Source organism: Neofelis nebulosa, chromosome 3 (assembly GCF_028018385.1).
Source record: "Neofelis nebulosa isolate mNeoNeb1 chromosome 3, mNeoNeb1.pri, whole genome shotgun sequence".
Taxonomy (NCBI): Eukaryota; Metazoa; Chordata; class Mammalia; order Carnivora; family Felidae; genus Neofelis; species Neofelis nebulosa.
Genome location: NC_080784.1, coordinates 92,424,649 through 92,452,289, shown reverse-complemented (window position 1 = coordinate 92,452,289; position 27,641 = coordinate 92,424,649). Strand labels below are relative to the sequence as shown.

At 34.4% G+C, this 27,641-nt stretch overlaps 1 pseudogene; it reads left to right on the top strand.

Moving 5' to 3' along the window:
* Positions 1-5,222, top strand: part of LOC131508023 (exportin-4-like) — a 156,074-nt pseudogene extending 150,852 nt beyond the window's left edge.
* The last annotated feature ends 22,419 nt before the right edge of the window (positions 5,223-27,641 follow it).

Here is a 27,641-nt window from a genome sequence, read left to right as displayed (position 1 = left end):
CTAAAAGGGGAGAGGAAATATGATTAACTCTCTCTTTATACATGGTGGACTAGTATGTGCAATATATTATAGTTAGAATTTCCTTGAAAGCATAGACTGAGAAATGAACTAGGATGCAAATAGTTCATTTGGGGGTTGTTTCCAGGAAGCAAAAGTAAATGAGTGGGGAAACTGATACCAGAGGGGGAAAATGAAATAAAAGATGTATTAGTAAGGCCCTTCCTGTAGACAACAAGATTTGACTCTTCTGGAGCCTCTTTGAACCATAAAGGTTATTTGCCAGAATTGTTCATATAAAGACAAATGCTGGAATAGTTATCCACTGGCTGATTTCCTGATTTTAGGCCTGGGTGAGCTTGTCTTCTGACTCCTCAGAAAGTCCTGACATAGAAAAATGAGAGGTATGATGGGGCACCTGGGTGGCTCAGTCAGTTGAATGTCTGACTTCAGCTCAGGTCATGAACTTATACTTTGTGAGTTTGAGCCCCACGTCAGGCTCTGTGCTGACAGCTCAGAGCCTGAAGCCTACTTCACACTCTGTGTCTCCCTCTCTCTCTCTTCCACTCCACCGCTTGCACTCTGTCTCCCTGTCTCTCAAAAAAAAAAAAAAAAAAAAAAATCAAGATAAAAAAATTTTTGAAAAAAAAAAAGAAAAATGAGAGGTATGAGATACACTCTTGTTAGGGTCCACACAGTCATAAATGGGACAAACAGAAGTGATGGACTCAAAAAAAACATCTGCTGTACATTATCATGATCATTAAGAAAAACAATTTTAAACCATTTTAGGTGGAATAAATCAGGAAAGTTGTAAAAATAAGAAAGCACAAGGAGTACCTCTATACTCTTTTCCCAGATTCACTAAGAGTTAACATTTTACCTCATTTGCTTTCTATTTCTCTTGAGAGACACATTTTTTCCTGAACCCCATTTACAAATCATACCTTTAACTTCAAGAAACTTTAGTACATATTTTATAAGAATTTTGACATTTTCTTATATAACTATACTACAGTTAATCAACTTCAGTAAATTTAGGATAGATGCAACACTTTAATTTAGTACTGATACTATTATTTTAGCAATTAATCTAACATTGTTCACTATAGAATTTTTCTTACTGCATTCCTATTAACTAGTACTTTCCCTATTTTGTTAATTGTTTTCGAAGGTCCAGGTCTTTGACTTATTAATTTGATCCATTATTCTGTTTTCTATCTCATGTGATTTTGCTTTTATCTTTAGTATTTCCTTCATCTGTGTTTTATTTCAGACTATTTTGTTGTTACCCTCTCAAAGTTTGAAGATTGGAATTCAGTTTATACAGCTATTAGTCTTACATTTTTACTAATGTAGATCATTTGGACTACAGAATTCCTTTTGATCACTGTTTTAAATAAATGCCATGGCTTTTTGTAGGTATTGTTTCCATTATCAGAGTTTTTCCTGAATTATATAATATCTGTGTATTCCCCCCCCTTTATGCAAATGGAATTTAATAGCTAATGTTTTAATTCCCATGTAAAATGTCTTTTGATTTGATGTTAATTTTATTTTCCAGATTGAGTTTTATTCTATTTCTACATTATGTGACCTATTGATGTTTACTTTGTGTACTCGTATATAATCATTTTTTGAACTTTCCAGACACACTCGGAAATAAAATGTATTTTATTACTGGAGTATATTGTTCAATGAATATCCAAAAGGTTGATTATGTTTTTTACACTTTCTACCCTCTTATTTAATTTAATCTAAATTTTGTCTACCTCACTAGTCTCATACTTAGAATGGTATGTTAATGGTATCTTCTGTGTTTTTGTCCTATGTAAGTGTTTTCCAAGTTATTTGACACTATGTATCCAAAATGGTTATATTTTCACTATGGAATGTGCCGTTTAACGTTAACTTGTTTATCTCAGTTAAAGCTTTGGGACTCATATCCTACTTTGGTATTAAGACCGCAAGCCTGTTGTTTCAATGTTTTGTGGCTGACAAATACCTGCCTATTCCATTCTTTTTATTAGGCTTTTTCAGTGACGGATTTAAATTGGACTCTTGATTAGAACATAAAGTTGAATTTGCTTTATGAATAAATTTGAGAAAATATTGTTTATAGGCATATAAAGTCACTCACATTTATTGACCTGTTTTGTTTGGTCTCAGGTCTGACATACTGTCTAATGTAATTACTCTGAGGACTATATTTACTAGGTATCTTTCACCATTTGATATGTCTTTGGATTCCTTAAAAATATTTTTTAGTGCTTGGGATAGTTTGTATTTGTATGTTAGTGGTTACCCTTGTGTGCATATTTTTTAAAGTATTTTCTTAGTTAACATTGTACTATCATTTATGTTGGTTTATATTGTATCTTTTGACGAGCACTTATTACATATAAATCAATAATCTTATTCTAATTTCATCTTTTTCTACCTATTCTCTCACAATTTTCTAGTTGCATCTTTCTACTTTGTCAGACTGCATAATGGTTACATATAATTCTTTAACCCATGACTCCAATCTTGTGGTTGTCTTAGTTCAACAATTAATCACATAAAATGATCCATGCCATTCTTTTTGCCAAGGTTTTCACAGTCATCTTTTGATTGGGTAAGGTTCACCCTCTACTGGATTCCTTGGAAAGAAGGTACTGCTGTTTTTCAATGTTTTTGATATTCAACATTGTTTTTTTTATGTCTGAGATTTAAAGGAAAGCTTAGCTGGATAGAGTCCTTGCTCCATTCATTTTTTTTCCTTAATTTCTTGAAAATACTGCTCCACTGTCATAATACTTTGTCCTTTCTAAAAGTAGAATATGAGTTGGAAATCTTCACTGTTGAGTCTCTGTAGAGGAAATGTTTTGGTGTTATTGGTTTTCTCTGTCTGTTTCTCTCAAATTTTTTACTTCTTGCTATCAATTTCTTCCTTCTTAAACTCTCTGTGCCTTATTTCCTTCTTATGTAAAATGGGAATAATGATTGTATCAACTTCACTAGGTCAGTATCATTGTAAATGAGATTATGCATAGAAACTGATCTGTAAATGTCAAGGATATATGAACTCAATACATGTTCAGTCCTAATGGTAATATAATTACATATATATTTCAACAATGAACTATTAACAATAATTCATTAGGAATAACAACCTATAGCTTGAAGCATGTATCTGAGCATTTCAACTTTCTTCATTGTAGGTTTAATAAACATAGTCTTTTCAAATCAGGAAAATTGAGGTAAGAAAAAAATCCATATTGTGTTATAAAATTGGCACTGTGGTCTATTAGAAAGGTACACCATGAGATGTTCAAGGGCAGAGATTTTATTTTGTAGTGTATTAATTTTCATAGTGACAGAAAATAAATCTAAGGTTGCAAAAGATGATTCCGATTACAAAACAGCTGTAACTGCTGTCATTTACTAGGTCACAAATTTAGTTTAAACGTCTTGATCATTTCATTGGTGACACAAGATAAAAAAGAACATAAAATTTTTACTGTGAAATCAATCTATAAAAACCTATAAATAAAATTTTATTTTATGTCTAGCCACTGAATGCATTTTTATTATTCTCAAAGTATATATGAACAGTGTTCATATATTTATGAACATTTTTATAAGAATTTAATAAGATAATTTTAACAGTATCCTTTCAATCTAAATTGGTTGCAAATTTTTATATAAGCAATATTAATAGCACCATTTATTCATTGCTTCACTTAATTGTAGGATTTAACTACATACATTATTTTAGTTACTTATTTATAAAATATATTCTCAGAATAAAATGAAATAAGAGTGTTTATTGTGTGTCTACTACGTACTTGTGCTTTGTCCTAAAAGAATTCGTAATTAACCTTGGGACAAGTTACATATTTGTGGAGATACTTACATAGCCAATATAAGCAATATGTGTTTAGGTTCAAAAATAAAATGAACAGCGTATGTATACAAAAGCTCATTTTTCTGAGCTGTAGTTAGATAATAGTGAAATTCTCTGGCTGCCTGAACAACTACAGCTTTTTCATAATTATGGCATTTCATTAGATATCAAACATATAAAAATAACACGATGGTAGACATTCAAACCAACAAAGATTTCTTATCTTCAAAAACTATGTAGCAGTTGCATTTAATTTATGAGTCAAAGAGTTTGGTAAAGCTGCTTATTTCATTTTTATATTTCAAATCTAGAGAAACTTGGGGCACCTGGGTGGCTCAGTCCGTTGAATGTCTGGCTTCGGCTCAGACCACGATCTCATGGTTTGTGGGTTCGAGCCCCACGTCGGGCTCTGTGCTGACAACTCGGAGCCTTGGCCTGCTTTGGATTCTGTCTCTCCCTCTCTCTCTGCGCCTCCCCAGCTCGCACTCTGTCTCTCTCTTTCTCTCTCAAAAATAAATAAACATTAAAAAATTTAAAAAAATTCAAATCTAGAGAAACTTTATTCAGAGAAGTTTGGGAAACTGGCTAAATCTCTTGAACATCTGTAACCTATAGATTAAAAATTAGCCTTAGTTTTTTGCTTATAAATTTTAGTATATTTAAAAGTTGATAAATGCAAATGGATCTAATTCATTTTAGATAGCTCAATAGCTGCTTTTGTGTATAAAGGTATAAAAGGTACTTATTTTAAGTTCATGCTAATTTGATTGACTTATTACGTTATTTCCTCCTACTGATTTTAACTCTTGTTTATCTGCTTTCCTTATGGTTTAACACATTTTATATAATAACATTCATTCATACTCCCATTTATTAACAAAGAGTAATGGATTGCTTGTGAACAATCGAGCAGACCTTGAAGTAGACACTCAGGCAGTGTTTTGTAGATCAGTTTGATTATTGTAGCAGTCAGTGCAGCTGATATACAGGTTTATTTACTTATTTATTTATTCATTTTATTTTTCCCACAGATAGAGATGTTAAATTTTCTTTATTCAGGACTGAAAATAAAAATATTATATTTACTTGAAATGGTGATGATAAAGACATGTCGACATTTCTTCCCTCTTTAACTAGAGTAATTGAATTTTGTACAAACTCTGAAAAAATTTTCCAAGCCAGGTGCAGCCTTGAGGGCAAGCATATAGCTGATAACTATCATTCTCAAGGACAAAATCCTATGTGGGCAGTTGAGTGCTTTTCTGCCTCGCATGGGGTCATAGAAGAGCAAGGGAAGATTGATTCATCGATGGGGGAAGCAGCCGCTGAATCTTAACTCAGCATATATTGAAGCAACTTGACCCTCTGTTTCCCCATAACTACCTCACTGCCTACTTTCTCCTCAGACCTTCCTCACTGCTAAGTTTCTATCTCCATACTACCCACAACTTGTGAGGAACAAAGAGAAAATAAATGCCACCAAAAGGCACTTAAAAACATTTTATTTTTAAGTAATCTCTACACCCAGTGTGGGGCTCGAACTCATGACCCTGAGATCAAGAGTCACATGCTCTACTGACTGAGCCAGGCAGGAGCCTCCAAAAGGTACTTTTTATGTTTGTTTGTTTGTTTCTCTGATTGGGGAAAACTGAGTAAGATGTTATCTCTGGGTGATATTTATATTGCTGATCACCAGAAAATCCAATAATAAGAGGTTCCAGTGTTTTTCTTTCATAGAAAACCACTAAAATAGTGGTGATACTGGCCCTTTCTTATGCCCACGTGTTCATACAAACACACACATACACACACACGCACCAACATACACTCACACACAAGTTATTCTTGCTTATTAAGTGTAAGTGTAAATATCCCAAGGCAGTTGCTAGCCTATGCTTGCCCTTTGGACTAGTTTTCATAGCCGTATGATTTGGAGTACTCAATGCCTACAATAAATCAGACAGTAGCCATATTCTTCTGGAGGGATGCCACATGGGTAAATTATTTCTCCCCCAAACTCATATGTTGCAGTCCTAACCCCCAGTACCTCAGAATATGAGCTTATTCGAAGAGCTTATCAGGTCTTTGCAGCAGTACTTAGTTACGATGAGGCTATACTGATATAGAGTGGTCCCCTAATCCAATGCGACCTGTATCCAAAAAAAAAAAAAAAAAAAAAAGAATGCCACATGAAGAGGATGAGAGATGCATAGAGGGGAAAACCAGAGAAAAGACGTGGGCACTGGAGGAAGATGGTCATCTACAGGTCAGGGGGAGAGGCCTGAAACACTCCTTCCTTTTCAGCCCTTCGAAGGAATCAACCCTGCCAACACCAGGATCTTGGACTTCTAGCTTCCAAACTGTGAGGAATACATCTCTGTTGTCGATGCCACCCGACTTGTGGTACTTTGTCAGGGCAGCCTTAAGGGACTGACCCAAGTGCCAGGCCCCACCCTTTCTTTGGCTTATATTTGAACACAGCAATTCGATCTATTCTGCAGTCCAGTCACTTAAAGTATTCTCCACATGCTCTGCCACCACCCTGAACAGAGTCCTTATCACATTTCTCACGAATATTGTGACCTCTTATTCATTTGTTTACGTCTATTTTTGCACACATACAAATTTTCTAAGATTTTTAAACTGACCTTTTAAAAGTTCAGCTCCTATTAAATTATGTTCCTGATTAAAGATTTTTTTTTTTTTTCAGTATATGCTTACTATCTTCAGGTCAGAATCCAAAAGTCATGGTTTTCAAAGATGGCTTTGAAGTGAACATGGCTACCTACCTCCCCAGCACCACCTTTTATCACTTGCCCCTTGATTTCTTTGTTTCAGTGATTCTGGCCTTTCTTCAGTTCCCCAGATGTGTTAAAATCTCTCTCAAGCATGTTTAAGTAATTTACTGGTATTTTATCAAAAAAGTTTGAGACAATGGTGCTTATTGGATACTTGTGGAATTTTCCATGTCATAAAAACCATGAAACTATGTCTGCATCATTGACTGATTTACCCATAGCATCTAGAAAAGTTTGACAAAGTCAGTAGCACCCTGTGTATTTTTTTATTATTTAAAATTATACTTTGATGTTTATTTATTTTTGAGAGAGAGAGAGAGAGAGAGAGCAAGCAGGGGAGGGGCCTAGAGAGTGGGAGACACAGAATCCGAAGCAGGTTCCAGCTTTTTAGCTGTCAGCACAGAGCCTGAGAAGCATTGAACGAATTGCGAAATCAAATGCATTGTGACCTGAGCCAAAGTCGGATGCTCAACTTACTGAGCCACCCAGGTGCCCCAATACCCTGTGTATTAATTAAATGACTGGATAAATTATTTGAACTAAGACTCCCAGAAATTTGGCCCCTGAAGAGTCAGGACAATACAATTGTTGCAGTATCTGCCATTCCATTAAGGAAATTACCCATTACTAGGCACCTGCTCTCACTTCAGCATCCTGTCTTGATATTCCTGATTAATCATTTTTCAGTTCCTTCTAAATAATTGCAATGCTTTTGTTGAGTTTACCAGAGCTATCTTCAAGCCACATTATATGTAATGGTGAGGAAGGCAAGTTTTGGCATCAAAATGCATGAGTCTAAGTATAAGTTCTGGCATTTACTGTTTGAAGTATGTTGGGAAAAGTAGTTATTGGAAACAATGATGATAGTACCACTTTCCTCATAAATGCAGCGAACCTCCTTTTGTGTTTTTTTTTGACACCGTCCCTGTTTTCACTGTTGTCCTAGCCTGCCATTAAACATAGTATTAACCCAGCATTTCAAAATTTTCATAAATTTTAAAAATTATTAGTACCGGCATTAACAGCCATTGTGGACATGCTATCCCTCACTTCTTCCAGTTTGCACTATTGTTTTCTCTAGGGGTATTTCATATGCATATGCATATGGTTTCATATTAACTAGTATTTATATCCGAAGGATGTATATCACTACAAGCATCTCTACCCCTTTGCAGATAAACAGAACTAAAACCTCTCTTTCAAGAACAGTGGGCTGAGTGTTTGCCAACAATGAACTGCGCTGATAGGAAAACCCTTAGAAGCTTACCCCTTGCTGTCTTGAGTGATGCAGGGAGAAGTTTTCCACGCTGCTGGTCCTAGGAGTCCCAGCCAGTTGTACCATATACCCTGCTGCTCAGCCTCATAGCCGACCTCAAACTATGATGTGAAGAAATGTGAAGATTTACAGGTTAAAAGTTCGTGAAATACTCTCAGCATATAAAGGCTCAGCAGTCTTCCATCAATGGAGGGAGTGACGTCAAGACTTACTACTGTCTTGGGCCATTTATTGAGTAGTAAATCTACTACTAAGTGTTCATTCTACTATTTGATTAGTGACACTTCTTAATTGTTAAGTTAAAATCCTTTAGATTTTAAAGCAATGGGCTCTAAAAACAAATGAAGAAGGAAGTTCATGCTTGATTAACAATAAATTACAGAGCTTCGGTTCTTCAGGAAGTCTATGATGAATGAATAATTTCCACAAAACGTTTGAAGACATTTGACATCTCTCGAGGGAGTAGTAGTGATATCATTGACCCCATCCGTGATATTGAGAAGAAAAATCTGAAAGGAAACAGTTACCTTTTTAACACTGTGCTTAAAATGGTAAAATTCACTCAGAAGCAGAATGTGCATTTACAAATCACTCTGTGAAGTAGAACTTGACATTTAAATTAAAAATGCCGTTCTTTAAAATTAATTTTACTTATTTTAATTCCAAGTTTTCTTATGCAACTAAGTAAAGGTAAGGGGTAGCTTTAATGTGTTGGCTTCATTAGCAGGAGGAAACAGATTGTAAACGGTTAAGTAATGTCAGTTTTATAGCGGTGCCATCAGATCTTTCAAACAAAGAATAATTCTAAGCCTCAGTTGATATTTCATCCAACTTGTGGATTCCCAGGCTGACCCCACATTTTTGATGTTTGATCACTGACGGCTTTCCAGGTCTACCCTTCCCAGTTTCTCTGTTGCTCCATTTTTGGGCAAAAGGAGAAAAAAGCCCACATACTCCCTCAGCTGGTCTAACCTCATACAATGGGTATCCCTGTCGGTAGGCTGCCCATCCCCCCACCTTATAACCACAAAGCCAACCACAGCCCCTCCACCTCTCCCTTTGCTCAAGCCATTTTGGCACCTGCTTAGGATCCTCCCCTGCTCTCTCCAGAAAGTCTCACAGGCACAGTAAATCTTTAAATACCCTCTTGGTGTGTGTCTCATTATCAGTCTCATCTTCCAAACCAAATGTTGAGGTTACTCTGTCAAAACAAATATTCTGAATGCTGTTATGCATTTACATACAGATGAAGTTTTTGGTTTCACTGATATTACCAATAAAACATCTGGAGTATAATTATTTTGGTAAAAGCAATATTTCTACAAAATTAGAAATTCATGAGTCATGCATTAGTCAGGGTTTTACAGAGAAAGAGAGCCAATAGGTTGTGTATCTACAAAGAGATTTATTACAAAGAGCTGGTTCACATGGTTACAGAAACTAGTAAATCCAAATCTGCAGGACTAATCTGTGGGCTGGTAGGCTGAAGGCCCAGAAAAGTCAATTGTGCAGATGAAGTCTGAAGGCAGTCTACTGGAGAATTCCCTCTTGCAGGTCTTGGTTGTTCTTTCTGTTCAGGCCTTCGACTGATTGGATGAGGCCAACCCACATTATAAAGGGCCATCTACTTTGCCCAAAACTTACCTATTTAAATGTTAATATCATCCAAAACAAAAACACTCTCCAAGTTCACACATATAATTAACCATCACAGAATGGAAATATAATTGGTATTGTTTATAGTACATATATAAATTGCAATTCTTTCCCCAAAGCTATGATATGTTACTAATTGGTATATATATATATATATATATATATATATATATATACACATACACACACACTCAGTAAATGTATATGTGTGTATTATCATTATAGTAACTGAATGACAAAACATGTGAAACACTTGTTGGAAGACATGTATATATATATATATATATATATATATCACCTTAGAGTAAAAGATTTTATTCTTTTTTTAAAATTAAATTAAATTAAATTAAATTTATTTTTTGGAGGCAGGGAGCAAGTGAGAGAGGGACAGAGAGAATCCTGAGGGGGTGGGGGTGGGATTTGGAGAGAGGAAAGACAGAGAGACAGACAAAGAGGAGCAAAGCTCATCCAAAGCAGGGCTCGTGTTCACCTGATGTGGGACTCAAACTCACGGACCATGATGTCATGACCTGAGCCAAAGTCAGGTGCTTAACAACTGAGCCACCCAGGCACACTTCACCCTTTATTTCTGATAATCAGTATGATTTTAGAAACACTTGAGTCTTTGATGAACTTGTAAATCACCCTGTGCGTTCCACAACGATATTGACATTTTAAATAAATGAATGTATAAAATTTTGTTTGTATTTGTTCAAAAACAAATGGAAATCTACAGTCAAAATATTGTACAAATAAGATGACAAAAAACCTTGAAGATTCCAGTGAGCCTCTAGTATTTAAAGTTTGCAAAAGAAAGTACCTTTTCCATGATCCCATAAATTAAACCCAGTACTCATTTTTTGGTTAATGACATCCTCCATGATTGTTCTAGATAACATACTATAGAAATTCAAAACTTAGATTTGGAGTATTCAAACACTGTAGGAAAATATAATTTTGAAATTATGTCATTGTAATTTGAAATATTAAATTGTGGGAAAAATCTTCACATGCAATTTCCTTTATTAACTAGATAGATTTGTTCTATCCTGAAAGGAAACAAAATTACAAAGGTAAAAATCTTGCAGCATTAAAACTTGCAAACCATCCATGAGTTTTGTCTTGCAAAATATTTGTGTAAATTATGCATGATGGTGACGTAAACTTATACCCGTGAAAATATATTACAGATACATCAATTGAAGGTCTCAATAATATCACACTATTAATCATAAAAAGCCACATGATAAAGATTAAAAAGTAAACGTACTATGCTCTTAAAGATACGTTTTTCTGCGAAATAACAACACATGAATATTAGGTATTTATATAACGAATCCTTTACTTTCTAAATTCTAGATAAATACTATAGAAACATGTCATAAAATTATGTAGTTAAAAAACATATATATGATCAGTGAATAGATTTCACTGGATAGATGAATCTAGAAAATAATTCTAATTGAATCTACTTTCAAAAATAGAATGTTTTTTTTTTTAATTTTTATTAATGTTTATTTATTTTTGAGAGAGAGAGAGAGAGAGAGAGAGAGAGAGAGAGAGAGAGCATGAGCTGGGGAGGGGCAGAGAGAGAGGGAGACACAGAATCTGAAGCAAGCTCCAGGCTCTGAGCTGTCAGCACAGAGCTCGACGCGGGGCTCAAACTCACAGACCGCGAGATCATGACCTGAGCCAAAGTCGGAGGCTGAACGACTTAGCCACCCAGGCGCCCCCCAAAAATAGAACGTTTTAAGAAAACAAATGACATATACATCCCCATCTTTGTCTTATTTACTCTCACTCATCATTTAAACTGCACTTCGGGAGTATATCAATGCCCCGTGGGGTCTCCTCCATGATCTCATAAGTTGGACTAAGCCCTCTCCAGGTCTCCTTTCTTTCTCCTTACCAAACTGCAGAGGAATTCACTCTGCTGCTTTTCACTTCATTACTTCAGAAAACATTCAAAGTCAAACTCCCAAATTCATAACACTTCAAGTCATATTGTAGGCATTCACTGTGTACTTTTTGAATTGACCCGAATGATTTAGCTGGGTATAATTTTATTTTATTGGGATATGAATGATAGAAATGAATATGGCCAAGATGAAAAAGCAAAAATCCTTTCAGATTAAAGCTATGCTTCTTAAATATATAATCTGTTTCAGGTAAATGCCATTGATGGCATATGATGTATAAACACAATTTCATTGGCATAAGGGTAACCCAAAGATAGCCCATCCCCATTGTTATTGATGAGGAAAGGTCATTATTTGTCTTATATAAAGACCACTGTCTATCCACAGTGTATCCATAATCATTTCTCATTATTGTTTCCAGTGTCTTTCTTCAGCCCAAAGGGTTCAAGCTTCATGCCCTGCTTTAGTGCTTATCCTGTCCTCTTCCCTCCTGTTGGCTACACCAGCTGAATGTAGGGAACAGGACCACTGGACCCACAATTGTAACTGCTGGATCTTCCCTGCAGGCTGTAGCTGAACCCTAAAAACCTGAATTCTTTATTTCAAAGAAAATTAATGCCTCCACAGCATTCTATTATATCATCCCTCAACTGTCATTTCAGCAAGAATGACCACTCTTTTTTTTTTTTTTTCAGGACTATTCAATGCAAGAGATTTATCCCATATCAGTGATACAACCATGAAAAAAATAAGTTCATTCTAATGAAATATCATTTCAATTGAGTGAAATAGTCATTTTAGTTTATTACAACATGGTATATGCAAACCCAGTGCTTTGTAGATTTAAAGGACACATGATGAGCTCTTAACCTGATTAATAGTATTTCAAATGTGTGATACTGGATATAGTTTTTTTTTTTAATTTTTTTTAATGTTTATTTATTTTTGAGATAGAGAGAGACAGAGCATGAATGCAGGAGGGTCAGAGAGAGAGAGGGAGACACAGAATCTGAAACAGGCTCCAGGCTCCGAGCTGTCAGCACAGAGCCCGACGCGGGGCTTGAACTCACGGACATGAGATCGTGACCTGGGCCGGAGTCGGACGCTTAACTGACTGAGCCACCCAGGCGCCCCCTGGATATAGTTTTTGAGAGAATTTATGACAAGCTAGCTCCTACTGGAAAATAGCTTCAATTGGAGGTACAGAGAAAAGAAAATCAATATATATTTATAAATGAATGATACCACTATATGTATGTGTGTATATATATATATATATATATATAGAGAGAGAGAGAGAGAGAGATAATAGATATAGTATATAATATGCTATTATATACTATGTAATATAGTATATAATAATATGTAACTTATTAGTATATGCACACACACAATATCTACCTATCTATCTCTCTATCTATCTCTCAGATAGAGAGATAGGTAGATCTATCTATCTCTCTATCTATCTATCTCTCAGATAGATAGAGAGATAGATAGGTAGATATTGTGTGTGTGCATATACTCATAAATTACACACATTGGAAAATATGGAATTAAAAGCTTGTGACTTAAGGAATCACAAATAAATCAGCTGCATCAAGCCTTACAATTTTTTTTTTAAATTTTTTATTTATTTTGGGAGAGAGGTCCTGCACATGCATGCGTGCAGGGGAGGGACAGAGAAAGAGGGAGAGGAGAATCCCAAGCAGGCTTCTTGTTATCAGCATGGAGCCCCATGAGGGGCTTGAATTCACATGAGATAATGACTTGAGCCAAAATTAAGAGTCAGATGCTTAACTGACTGAGCCACCCCAGATGGCCCTCAAGCATTACAATGTAAAGTTTTATGCCTAACAATGAGCTCAGACCATAGACCATTATTTAATTGGACTGTAGAACTAAAATATTATTTAAGCTGGTTACCAGGGATATAGGATCTCTTTAAAACACATCATATGCTCTCAAATCTGTGATAATCTGTCCTTATCATCCTGCTGAATATGATAAGAGAGGCAGAGGAAGAATATTGCCTTGTTGTTGTTTTTGTTTGTTTGTTTGTTTGTTTTTTAACTAGAATTTATAAAAAGGTATTTTTCATTTTGGATGCCCCAGCTGATTCGACTTATAATATACCATGGCCTAAATAATGATATGATTGTAGCATGTCAAGGCTTATATTGTAATATACAATTGAGTTTCAAATAATAGATGTCATCCCATTTGTATGACAAGAAATGAAATAACTATAATGCTTGAGGGGTATTTCCTCTGAACAGAAAATCTTTAGTTTACCTATCTGTACATATGTTCTGAATATTAAGCCCTTAATGTCACTATAGAACTAAGTATGAATATAAGTGGGATGAATTAAATACTTTTTATTGGAAAATATTTTCATGAATATAAAATATACAAAGTCCTCAATTTTGTAGATGCACCTGAGCCATTTAAAGTATCTATCATATGTTGAGTGCTTTCTATGTATGTGGCTTGCAGTTATAACTTTAATATCATATATTATCTCTTCATCTTTATAGTAAGCTTACTAGGTAGAAATTGTTATTTTACAGATGCGCACATTTAAGTGTCGAAGCTGGCATTCAAACACACATGCATGATTCAAATTTCATACTGTTACCTTCCATGCCTTAATCCCCTACATCAGGATTCCCACGCTTATGAAAGATGTAACAAGAATACAGCTAGTTGAGTCTGAGTGGCTCAGCTCGTTGGGGTGCCATGCTGCTGATAGGATGGAGCCTGCTTGGTATTCTCTCTCTCCCTCTCTCTGTCTGTCCCTCCCAGACTTGCATGTGTGCATGCTCTCTCTCTCAAAATAAATAAGCATTTTTTTAAAAAGAGAATACAGCTAGTTAATAATAAAACCTAGCTTGGATTTAGTAGTATTTTGTTTAAAAAATCTAATTTCAACTCATTATCTGTTTATCTCCTTTCTTAGATCAAATAAAGTTAGAATTTGTGAATTTGTGCAACTAAATCTCTTATTACTGGGTTTCTTATGTAGATAAATACTTCTGGAAGGTAATAACTCATTTAATTTTCAAAAGAAATTGGCTTTGATAGCTTATTACTTATATACATGCATGTAAATTCTTATATGCAAATTGGCATGCAGGTGTAAATATCTTATATCATGTACAATAACTTTTATCTCCATACTGACTTCCCTAAACACATGAATATAATTAGTAGTTTAAATAGTACAACATAAATTGCTATTTTGTAATACTTAGAGACACTAGTTTCCAATGTCAAAATGTAAGGGGCCTTAAGAGCTGTGTCAAAAAGGCCACTTATAAAATAAAGACCATATCTAAATAAAGAAATATCATCATGTTCTTTTACAAAGATTATTTGAATTGCTGGACCAAAGAAATGTGATGGTATAAAGTGATGAACAACTAAAAAACAGAGGGCAAATCTGCTTTCAGATACTATCGTTTAATATATTAAACATCAATCAGTAAAGAGATCTTATTCATAAATGAATGAATTTAGAAGATTCAATGCATATAGTGAAATTCAAAACACTATTTTTTTCTTTTTTTTACCTTGTAAATTGGCATATATATTCTTATAAAAATCACCAAAAGTAGTAAGATAAAAATATTGCTTATATAAATGAAAAAAATCAAGATGCCAGAATGTTTATTTTACTTTGTCACTTTTGTTTCAAAATGTGGGAAATAGAGTTGGAAAAATAAACAAGATATTATGAACAATATTTAATTATGGAGGGTGAAATTGGTCTGAAGAAAATACTTCTATAAACTCTTGCATTTTTGAACTTCATAATATGTGTAGCATTGTCAGTATAAGGAAAACAACAGATATTTATGTTTAAAAAATAGTTTAATATATTAAAGATCATTGGAAGTTACAGGAAAATGATATATTTAAAAATATATTTGGAAGAATTTGTATTTGACAAGGATGACACTAATGTGATTTTGAGGTAATTGCAGGGTAAGTATCTGAGTAGACCATTAGCTCCGTCCCCGCTGAGAATTGAAATCCTAACAAGAAATCAATTCGATGACTTTTAAAAATGATCCTAAATACATAAAATCCCTAAAATTTATTCTTGTATTCAAAAATGTATTAGGGCTTTTAACACTCCCTACCTGGTGGCGTAAAAACTACCCACTTGAATTGCTATTTATTACTGGTGGTTACAAATTTTATTATAACTGGCAGAATCTTGGATATGTTTAGGGATGTGAGCTAAAGGATTACATCGATGACAACAATAATAACACCAACAACAAAAACTGGAGGAGAAAACTCCTACTCTTTGAAATAATGATTCTAGGTAAAAGGAAAGGTAATACCAAGGTGACTTAAAAACATCATGCCTATAATTTTCATATCCCCGTAATGTTACTATTATCACTGTATTTCTAGCTTTATTGTAATCTTCTGTGTCTCTATCAATTCCTGTACCTTTATATTTACATTGATTTTTAACTTCATGTAAGTTTCTGTATGTGTGGGATACCCAATCTTGCATGTGTCTCTTCTTGTATAATTGATAGGTTAATATATAAATTATGATGTTAGGAACTTATTTTCAAACCAAAAGTTTAAGGTTGTAACAAATAAGAAAACATACAGGAATATAGGAAGAGAGAATATTTAACTATTAGGTCTGTTCCATATTTTGCATATTTTGTTCCCTGTGACAATTATTTATTTTATGGGAAAGCATCTACTTCAGGATTTTTTCAAAGTGTTCTAATGAATATAACCAAAAACAATAAGCTTGATTACTTTAAAGTTAACGAAGCTTAAGATTTGGACTTACACTATGTTTTATGATTACTTTTTAAAATAAATCTGCAAAATAAAATCATTTTAACAACAAATGAATGAATGAGTTTGCTAACTTTTTTTCCACTCTAGCTTCCTGTCCATCACACTCCTCCTGGTGTCTGATAGCATTGCATTAGCTGCTGGCATTTAGTGGATTAAGTGAAAGTCAAATATAAGTCGTTGGTGTGGAATTGTAGGTGTATATTTATATGGTTCACACAATCATGTATGGGCATCACCCTAATACGCACACAATTTGATGCTGTGCACAATAGAAAAGTGTTAACATTCTTACAACCTTTGGCCATCCCAGCCAGGAGTACTCCTGAGCCCTCACACCCTTCTAAACAAACCAACCTAGAGGAAAGTCTGATTGATTTTTCTGTTTTCTTGCCTTGTAAAGAGACAATCAAGGTTTATACAGACAAAAGTATTATGCTATTTCTGGATGTTTCTGAAGTTGGTGGTAGTCATCTCCTTCTAAAATTTAAAAATTGTTGCGATTTACTTTCTCTTTCCAATTAAAAAAAGGTATTTTCATACTAGAACTTAAGGTATAATTCTGTGTTCTTACAGAAAAGCTATTTAAGCTATCCCTTCAAATTGGATAAGCTCTCCTGCCTCAGTTTCAGGCCTGAAAACCATAGATTGTGTCCTTGATTGTAATTCTAAATCCTTATCACCACCCTTCAATGATCTTGCTCAGGACTCCCAATTTCCCCATGTATGGTATAGGATAATGAAATTGCCATCTTGAGGAAGAATTCAGGTTTTTGTAACATTTCAAATGTGGCTTAAGCTCGGTTAAGTCTAGTTGCTGGCTAATGTACTCACAGGAATTTATGTAACCTACCAGGAATATATTCTAATCTAAAATGTCTCAACCATCTTAGCCATGGAGTAGAGAATCAATTTACTCTTATTTCCCTGGGGTTTTCCTCTTTTTAAATGATTCATTATCCGGATCAAGGCACTAAACTTTAAAAGTAGCAGAATTATTAATTATGTTCATGGATTATAGCAAGGAAAATAAAAAGAAAGCAGACCATTACTTCTAAAATATATATTTTGTCAAATATATTCAACTTAATAAAAATGAACTCCCAACTTTGTGATTTAATTGTTTTTCAATTTAATTATTCAGGATGAAAGAATAAGCTCAAAATATGTATCTTTTACATCTCTAGCCACAATCTCTAAATAGAACAATTAAATTCATCATTGCTGTATCTCTCCTTAAAAAATAATTTCTCAAAGGTCCTAGAAATAAACATATGAATTTGAAAATTTCTTAAGAACATCAGATTGTCCCTTTCCTGAGGAATTTCTGTGTCAAATAGAGTAAGCTTTTCCATTTTTTCCTCTCGAAAGCGGATTTAAATTTCCAGAGAGAACAATCTCTTTCTTGTGGCTTTTCACATTGACTGGGGACTTTTCCCCAAGGCAGTGTCTTTTTCTACAGGGAAATCTCACAGATTTTTTTTTTTTTTTTTTTTTTTTTGTCCTAATCAGAAATTGTGAGTTGAGTTTCCTCTGTAGCCCCCAGGGAGATACTAGTTCTATTTTTTACCTTTTTCTTTTAAAATATATCTATTCATTCAAGGAAGTTTCAAAATAGAAGTATTGCTATTAGGTAATAAATATCATCAAAGGAAACCAGGATTCAGTAATAATATAGTCCGTTTGATTATCAGGGACATGAATGAGTATTTTAACCTATAAATTATCAGTTTGTCTCCCTCTATCAACTACATAGTTATAGATTATACTTAGTTTGTTCTTCATAGATTCACCTTCAATTTCAAATGAGGACTTCCTGGAGCATCCGGGTTGCTCAGTCGGTTGAGCCACCGACTTCAGCTCAGGTTGTGATCTCTTGGTTCATGAGTTCGAGCCCCGCATCAGGCTCTGTGCTGACAGCTCAGAGCTCAGAGTCTGGAGCCTGCTTCAGATTTTGTGTCTCCCTCCCTCTCTGGCCCTCCCTGACTCATGCTCTGTCTCAAAAATAAATAAACATTAAAATAAAAATAAAAAATAAAATAAGATGAGGACTTCCTAGTGAATTTGCATACCTTCTAGAAGCTACAGTATACATAGGAATTTATATAATGCTTACGAAAAATGTATGCTAATTTGTATTCCAAAAAATTATTAAACTATTTTCTCCCCTAAACTCTATTGCAGGCCAATGCTGCATGTAAGTTTTAGATATGCTGAAAAAAATCTTTGCGTAAAAAGGTATTCTAAAAACAAATGTGTTATTTTAGCAATATTTTGCCATTGTTTAAACTTAGTCTGATTTTTAAAAAAAATGTTAACGTTTATTTATTTCTGTGACAGAAAATGAGTGGGAGAGGGGCAGAAAGAGGAGACACAGGATCGGAAACAGGCTCCAGGCTCTGAGCTGTCAGCACAGAGCCCGAGGCGGGGCTTGAACTCACAGACAGCGAGATCATGACCTGCCTGAGCGAAGCCAGACGCTCAACCGACTGAGCCACCCAGGCGCCCCATGAACTTAGTCTGATTTTTAATTTGATATTTTGTTTATTTGAACATAGCATTGATTTTGGAAAATATATCAAGTTCCTATAACACACCTTTAAAATTTTTTAAAAACGTAAGATATAGGAAAAAAGAAAGAAAAGCATGGAAATACATATACCTTTCATCCAAGAAGAGAAGTCTAGAGTTAAAACTAGAAATGTTCTATCCAAATTGTTCCAACATATAAAACAAAGAACTGTAAATCGGTAGCCGTGGAAGAGTTTGTTTTTAAGAATGACAGAAACCTAAAATCCTGAAAATTTAACTTTTCCTAACCTAATTTGTTTTCAGTTGACCATACTTTAATTTTGGCACATAATCATTCTTAAATTTCATATATTCAATATTGGTTATGTAGAGAATTCTGTTTTCTAATTTTTAATTAATTTCCAACTTTGCTATAGAGTTTTAGACTGTAGCCAAACATCTATTTCTCCTTGTTGCATTTCTCCAGTTCCATTAATTATAACAGCTGCTATATATTTCTTCACAACTTTTCCATGTTTTCACATTTATAAAACACAAATTTGCAGGTGTATAGAGTTTTGTGTGTGTACATAATCAAAAAATAGAGGAAAATAAGAAATCATAATATACACATTAAAATGTAAATGACATTTGTCAATTTGCTGCAACATTTCTTCCAAATAATACTGTATCTTGGATATGTGGACATCTGTTAGACACAATAACTGTAAATGCAACCTATTTTATTCAATATTTATATAATATTCCCAAACTATTCAAACATTTTATTGCTATGAAACTTTCAAGTGGTTTCCAACATTTCCCAAATACAAAATTGTGGTGGCACACAATTTTACATATAGTCTAAGTAATGGTGCTTTTAATTCCACTAGCTTGATTCCTGGAAGAAGGAGTACATGATTTGAGAAGAGTTTCCATTTGTACATGAATTAACAGATTATATTCTCAAAAGACTGTGGTAATTCACAGTGCCTTCAGAAATGTATAATGTTCTTTTTTTCCTCTTATCAGTACTCAGATGACATATTATAATTCTTTTTAATTTCACTCAGTCTAATATCAAAAAAGGGTATAGTATTCACCAATTAGTTTCCATTTTGTTTTTTTCTTTTCAATAGTGGTTATTTGGTTGGCCTATCTGTGTACTATTCATAAACTTTACTCGCTTTTCTACCAAGTTTTTATTATTCTTTAATATTTTATTAGACACTTATAGGAATAGTGTGCATAGTAGATATAATGTATCATTTGTCCTATATGCTGCAAATATTTTTCCTGGTTTTCATTGGCTTAATTTTTAAAATTAAAAAAAAAAGGACATTAAAGGTATGTCAGAAAATATCTTACTCAATTAAGAATTATATCATTACATATACATCTATCTTTTACATCATAATTACTATGTTTTTGATCTTGCTTTAAAAGTTCATCTTACGTTAAAAAACGTATTTTAGGTTGATGGGGGTGGGAGGGAGGGGAGGGTGGGTGATGTGTATTGAGGAGGGCAGCTTTTGGGATGAGCACTGGGTGTTGTATGGAAACCAATTTGACAATAAACTTCATATATTGAAAACAAATTAAAGAAAAAACGTATTTTATAGTTTTATTGTTCTAAAATTGCAGTGACTTGGTGCAGGGGTTTATAAAAAATCAAGGACATGCTTGTTGTCCTACATTTTATAACCTGCTTTAAGAAGTCTTTAGCGATTTCTAGGAAGGGAAGGATATTCTCATAAAAAGACCTTCAGTAAAGCATACTGACACATTTGTTTCCTTGCTGGCCTCTGGAACCTGTTCACATAGGGGTTTTTGGATTTCCTTTGTACCACTTTTGCTGCTTACCTGGGTTTCCAGACTTCTGTTGTGACACCTTTGCTCCCAGAAAACAGACTGCTAATTCTCGAAAAAGGCCTGCAAATTCCTGCCTGTAGGTGCCCTCTGCATCCCTCACTTCCCATGAAAAAGCTTGTCCTTTTTTCCCCGGGTTCAGCTGGAGCTTCTCCTTCTCCAAGAAACAATACAAACAAAAACTAACGAACAAAAATTTGTTTTCCAGCGTTATGTTATTTGTGTACGTGACTTATCAAGTTTTCATATATTTTAGCACCTTGATAACTTCGGCTGTATCTCAGATATCTTTATATTCACCAAGTTATCTAAAATAATGTCTTACAGAATAAGCCAAATGGGAAGAAAGTGAATGCACACATACACGGTGCTCACTATAGCACTGGCAATGGGATGCATGATAAGGTGCTATCAACAGAGAGAGAGAAATTTTCTTCCTACTATAGGACAGGCTGCAATGTGCACATTGCTCACTCTGGAAGGTAGATGTATATTCATTGCATTTAATTCTAGCACTTGCTTTCTCCTGTTTTCATTGGATATTCCTAGAAGTAGATCATACATTTATTAATAGTAATTGCTGTGCCTTCCCTGCATACAGTGTTTTATGATTTTCAAAGTGCTTTTTACATATATTACAACTTTTGATTTTTACAACAATCTTGTGAATTAGGGAAAGAAGTGGTTTCTGGCCCATTTTTATCAGCCATAAGAAGAAACAATTTTAACAGCAAGCTCAATATAGCCATTCATTCAAATAGTCCAAATATTAAAAAGACTGCTTTATCTTTTCATTTTAAAAGATGCTTTCTGCGGCCTTAGTTATAAATCAAAACATGCTGTTTTAAAATCCTGCATAAATATGCACTAACTGAGTATTCTCTATTCATTTTTTAGCACAAGAGTAACAAAAAGGTCCAGACAAATTAGAGTTCCAAGAAGTATAAATGCAATGAATAAATTAATGCCGGCATTGATAGATGAGGGGGAGAGCAAAGGAATTGCATTGTGCAGCTTGACTGAACAACTTTGTTTGCGACAATATTTGTAAGGTCAGGGAATTGTTGTTTGGAATGTACTAGAGAATTAAAAAGAATAATGAAATTGATTCCTCATCTTCGAGATTGTTGGCCACTGAATTTTAAATCTGCAGAGGTAGTTCTCAGATATCCCTGTGCATGTCAGCTCCAGTGCATAGAAAAACATGAGGAGAGCAAGTATATTGATACTGTGAAATGCTGTTCCTTTGATCTTTCCAGGAATACTGTTTAGGACACAATCATTGCATGAGGTCTGAATGTGTTTTAACATACAGATGATACAGATGAGCAATTCTTCCTTGAAACATGACATAGACCCCTTTCAAATGGAAATTTGTGACGGGAAGTTGTTCTAAAACACCAGCAATCCTGCTGAATTTTCTGGGGCCTCAAAAGTAATGTAGTTAAGGAAGGGGCAATTGTAGATGAATTCATGATGCATGACTGTAACTTTCATCAGCTTGTGTGATTCTTATCTAGAATGTTAATGGTTAAAAAAGGAAATCTGAATTCATTTTTCCATTTTCTTTATCCCAAGGCATTTTATGGTATCATATCACCCTCTCTACTGTGCTCTCCACAAAGTTACTAGATATGAGAACTGTTGTATGCCTGTAATTTAAGTCCATATTATTTCCCCTGGGAAATTTTAGAAATGCTGGGTGGGATGTCTGAAAATGGATGGGAAAAATCTGATGGAAAGAAATTTATAGAAAGGAAAAACCGATGACCTCTTACATCTTTGCCTTTTTTGTTCCTTAAAATTCCATGATAGCCTTGTTATATTTACTCTCAGCACCAAATAATGAAAACTTTTTGATCTCACATTAGTTGGAAAGTTGAGATTTTTAAAAAGTCTCTTCTTGCAACTTTGCTTTTCACTTTTTAATCTTATGGAAACATTAAGGACACGATTGCAGATTCAAGGGTGGGAAATTAATAGTCTCCCACTTAATTTTTATTTGATCCTTTATAGGGAAATGAATCAATCAACTTTAATCATAAACTCTTGTAGGTAAGAGATTTGCATGTAACCAAATGTAATTTTCCCTCTAATACGTCGACTTTAAAACATTTTGAAGAAAATTGGAGTTATAATACTTCAAAATACGGGACTCTTTCCATCGTCTTCTAAAGTATTTTTTATTCCTATTTTAAGTCAAAATATGCTATTGATGATCTTTAACTTTTCACTGTATTTATTTAAAGGTGTCAATGAGTATAGTGCCTAAAGAGGTGTTATGGATAACATGGCTCATGTTTATTAAATGCTAATTATTTACCATGATTTCTTATAAGCAACTTATACAAATTGACATGTGTAAATTTTTATAACAGCTCTATGATATAGTCCTTCTATGATTCTCCAGTGATGTAGTTCTTTTATGAGTCTCCAGTTAGAGCTAAGGAAACCAATAAAGAGAAAGATTTGCACAAGGTTACTCAGAACTGGAATTTAATCCCCAGACAGCCCTGTTTGGAGGCCCTATTCTTAGCCATAGCCCCACTATTGCCACTGCATAATGCTCCAAGCTATAAATGTTATATTATTTGCACAAATGTTTTAGTTATAAATATTGTGCTTTGTAGGAAAGTATCAAATATTAAAAGATACGCAGCTTAACCTAATAGTATTTTGATCACTTTAAAGCTTTTTTTTTTTTTTTTTTTTTTTTTAGTTTAGGCTTGACCTCCACTTTCGGTGGGGCAAGAGATCTATCTTTCATTATATGCCACCATATTCTCAGTGCTTTTGTTTCTGTCACTTGTTTACCTTTTCTTTTCCCCTCTTTCTTTCTCCTCCTGTCCCCTTGTTTCTTAAAAGCTGCAAACTGGAAGGTAGGAGTAGAAGTCTTAAAAGTTAGGGGGTGTAATCAGACATGAGAATGATCATACTGTTCTTGCCACACACACTCGCACACACACTGAATTCAGGCTCTGCACTATTCCAATATTCTGCACTATTCCCATATTCTTGATTCTGTGTTCAAGCAACTATGTCATTTCGTTGTAAGTATAGAAAATTAATTTTGATTTTTATGGAGAATGGGATTCTGGGCTTTTAAAAAGAAATGACAGATGGCATTTTCTTGGCTTCTAGGTAGTGTGAATGTTGTAACAGTACCCCCAAAACCCAAAGGGCACCGTTATGATAGTCCCGCTGAATATTTTCAGAGGGAACCTAAATCACATACCTATTCCTTCTTCTGCCTATGTTTCTTGCTCAAAATTGTTCTATTCTCTGAGGCATGGTACCAAGAAGGAGTTTTGGAATCTGGGCACGTATTAGGGATAGGGCTCAATTAGTTCATTTTCATTTCGATTTATTCTCTGTTGAATTTCTTCCTGCAATCGCTAATTCTGTCTGCTTTCTGGCAGTGCTGAACAAAGTACCTTCTTTCAACCATCTTAACCAGGCAGTTTTCCTCTGCCACTACTATATACTTTTGTATATGATATGGTGTGACATATGACAACTGATGACTTTTATACAACCTAATACAGTATTTAACATACATCAGGTGCTCAATAACTCCTTGATAGATGAAGGATACATCAATGAATAATGTAAGGCAATTTGCGAAAAACTTAGCATATTTGACAAAATGGAAATTGCTGTACCCTTGGTCTCTGAAAGGACATAGCTGTCAGATTTCCTCAATGAAACACTTCATGTATAACTGTTCTGAAAGTTAGTTCTAAAGTATACATGAATACTTTAAAAAGTGATATATCTAATGAAAATAGAGAGATTTTAGTATACCCAACTTTCTGGTTTTTGAGAAAATCTTTGGCAAGTTGGAATATATGCAGGTTAATTCACGTGATTTTTGCCCAACAGGAGTTAATAATGATTAATATAACTATTTGTTTGTCAAATATCAGAAATATATCTTCCTGTGCCTAAACTTGTTAAGGCATTTGTAGTTTTTTTTTTTTGTTTTTTTTTTGTTTTTTTTTTTTAACGTTTTATTTATTTTTGAGACAGAGAGAGACAGAGCATGAACGGGGGAGGGTCAGAGAGAGGGAGACACAGAATCTGAAGCAGGCTCCAGGCTCTGAGCTGTCAGCACAGAGTCCGACGCGGGGCTCGAACTCACGGACCACGAGATCATGACCTGAGCCGAAGTCGGCCACTTAACCGACTGAGCCACTCAGACGCCCCAAGGCATTTGTAGTTTTAACCAGATTGAGACTGGTGTCGTGACTAATAGACAGAATGGTCCTCAGATTTCAGGAATCCATTTCTAACAAATATTTAAAGGGAAATATTTCCTTGTGTTAAAAAATAAACTGAGGAACATTAAAAATTTTAGAGTTTATTTTAACAAAAGCCAATTCAAATTGGGCACCATCCAATGTACCAGACAAAGAAACCATAAGGGGTTTTACAAAATGAGACTTTATGGGCAGAAGGGAGCAGGAACAAGGGATTACAGTAGGCAAAAGCAGGTTGGTTATAAATTTACCTTCTTTTAGGGGAAAACAGGGGTCTATCAGGCAGATAACCTATTGATGATCAGGAGAATCCTGATTGACTGGTATAAGGTTACATTTCTGGAAGACCTAAAACAGTAATTAAGTCTCACTTTGTTAAAATGGGGCTTAGCATTTGGGGCCTGTTGTTTTTAACACTTGCAATTGATTTATAAAAATGGTTGGAAGGGCGCCTGGATGGCTCAGTCAGTTAAGCATCTGACTTTTGATTTCGGCTCAGGTCATGATCTCACAGTTGGTGAGATAGAGCCCCGCGTTGGTCTCTATGCTGTCAGCACAGAGCCTGCTTGGGATTCTCTCTCCCTCCCTCTCTGCCCCTCCCCCACTTGCTCTCTTTTAAACATAAATAAATAAACATTTAAAAATTAAAATATAGAATATGGCTGGAAATGACTATCAAAAGCCATGAAATAAACACTTATATACTGGAATGTTTAAATGGAAAAATTTTAAAGTGCTCAGGGTATTCTGACACGAGTGGCTGGTTCTTCTTCATTAAGAAATTGATGATAGTGGTGCCTGGGTGGCTTAGTCCGTTAAGCATCCAACTCTCAATTTGGGCTCAGGTCATGCTATCATGGTTCCTGAGATCAAGACCCACATTAGGCTCTGGGCTGACAGATTCTGTCTCTTTGTAAAAAAAAAAAAAAAGCAATTGATGATAAACCGTATCCAGAGAACTATCAGGAACTTCTTTATTGAATCATATCTGTAACCTCTTCAGTGAATTTCAAACCCACCTTGTCCCATCACCTATATTAATTACCCCCTTCCTATTTTAGGGATTGCACCTATTTACATTTTATCCACGGATCTACAAAATATTGTCTGACATCTTTACCGACGATTTGCCCCATGAATTTAGGTCTATGTCACAGTCTGTCTACATCTCTGTGACTTCGTCTTTATTATTTGGTTTTGCTTTGGTTTTGAATATTCCTTAGAATATTTCTCTCATAGGCTTTAGCAGTCAAATATTAAGCTCCTTTGGTTAAAACAGATACTTTCTGCCTTAAGTGCAAACTACAATTGGATCTACCATAATCAACTTTATTAAAGCTAATGGTTTAACATGAATAGACTTCCAAAACAGTAGCTCAGAATCATGCTAAAGCAGATTTATAGTGTTAATTTATGTCCAATGTTATATGAGTGACACTGGCTTCCGCTCATTGACATTTTCCCATAACATCAAAGTTGCATGAAACTTTTTGATCTTAAAAGTTTTCATCAAAGAAAAAAAATTCTGTAATTTTGCATGGTGACAGATCCTAACTAGACTTATTGTAGTCGTCATTTCACAGTAAACACAAATGTTGGCTCAGCATGTTGTACACCTGAAACTAACATAATGTTGTATATCAATTATGCCTTGACAAAAACATTAGAGAGAAACTGTCAATCAAAAATAAAGAAGGCTTGTAACAGAAAAAAAAAGATTACACAAAACTTTAAATATCATTAAATTATTTATTTTTAAGAGCAATGCTAATGACATGGATACATGAATAGATAAGGGAACTTGCTTCTCCTTTTTTTTTTTCCTTCTTTCTATAATCAAAATATCAGAAAGAACACCTCAGTATGTAAGATTTTTACTGTGGAGTTAGAAGGCTTGGAGAGAAATATTTATAAACATTATTTTTGGAAATAGTGTAAAATTCTAAGATGATGACTTTTTGAGACCAAACTCACCCTTCTTTAATTCACTTAAAATAAGAAAGAATATTACATATTAGCCTTCATATCTGTCATTGAATTAATAAAGTTCTCTGATTAAAACTCATTTGATCTTTGGGGTGCCAGTCGCTCAGTCAGTTAACCATCCAAATTGGGTTCAGGTCATGATCTCATGGTTCATGAGTTAGAGCCTCATGTCGGGCTCTGTGCTGACAGCTCAGAGCCTGGAGCCTGCTTCAGATTTTGTCTCTCCCTCTCTCTCTCTCTCTCTCTGCCCCTCCCCTGCTCATGCACCATCTGTCATCTCTCACTTTCTCAGTCTCTCTCAAAATAAATAAACATTGAAGAAATTGAAAAAAAATCCTTTAGTCATTGAAAACAATAGTTTCACTAATATTTCATTGCAGTGAAGTGGCTAGCACCTTTCTGAGATGCTGAAAGAAAATATCTATTAACTGGTTATATTTTGAGATTTTGATCTTAGATGACTCTATTGCATGGATAGTAAAAAACAGTGTTAATGTCAAGAAAAACAAATTCTTTATAGTCCCCATGCTGGTGAGAAATAGATTCTTAATATCAGTGATTTATCTTTATAACGTCTAATATTTATGCTATCATATTTAAATATAACAGATTATTTTTTTTTATTTTTTCATACAACACCCAAATATA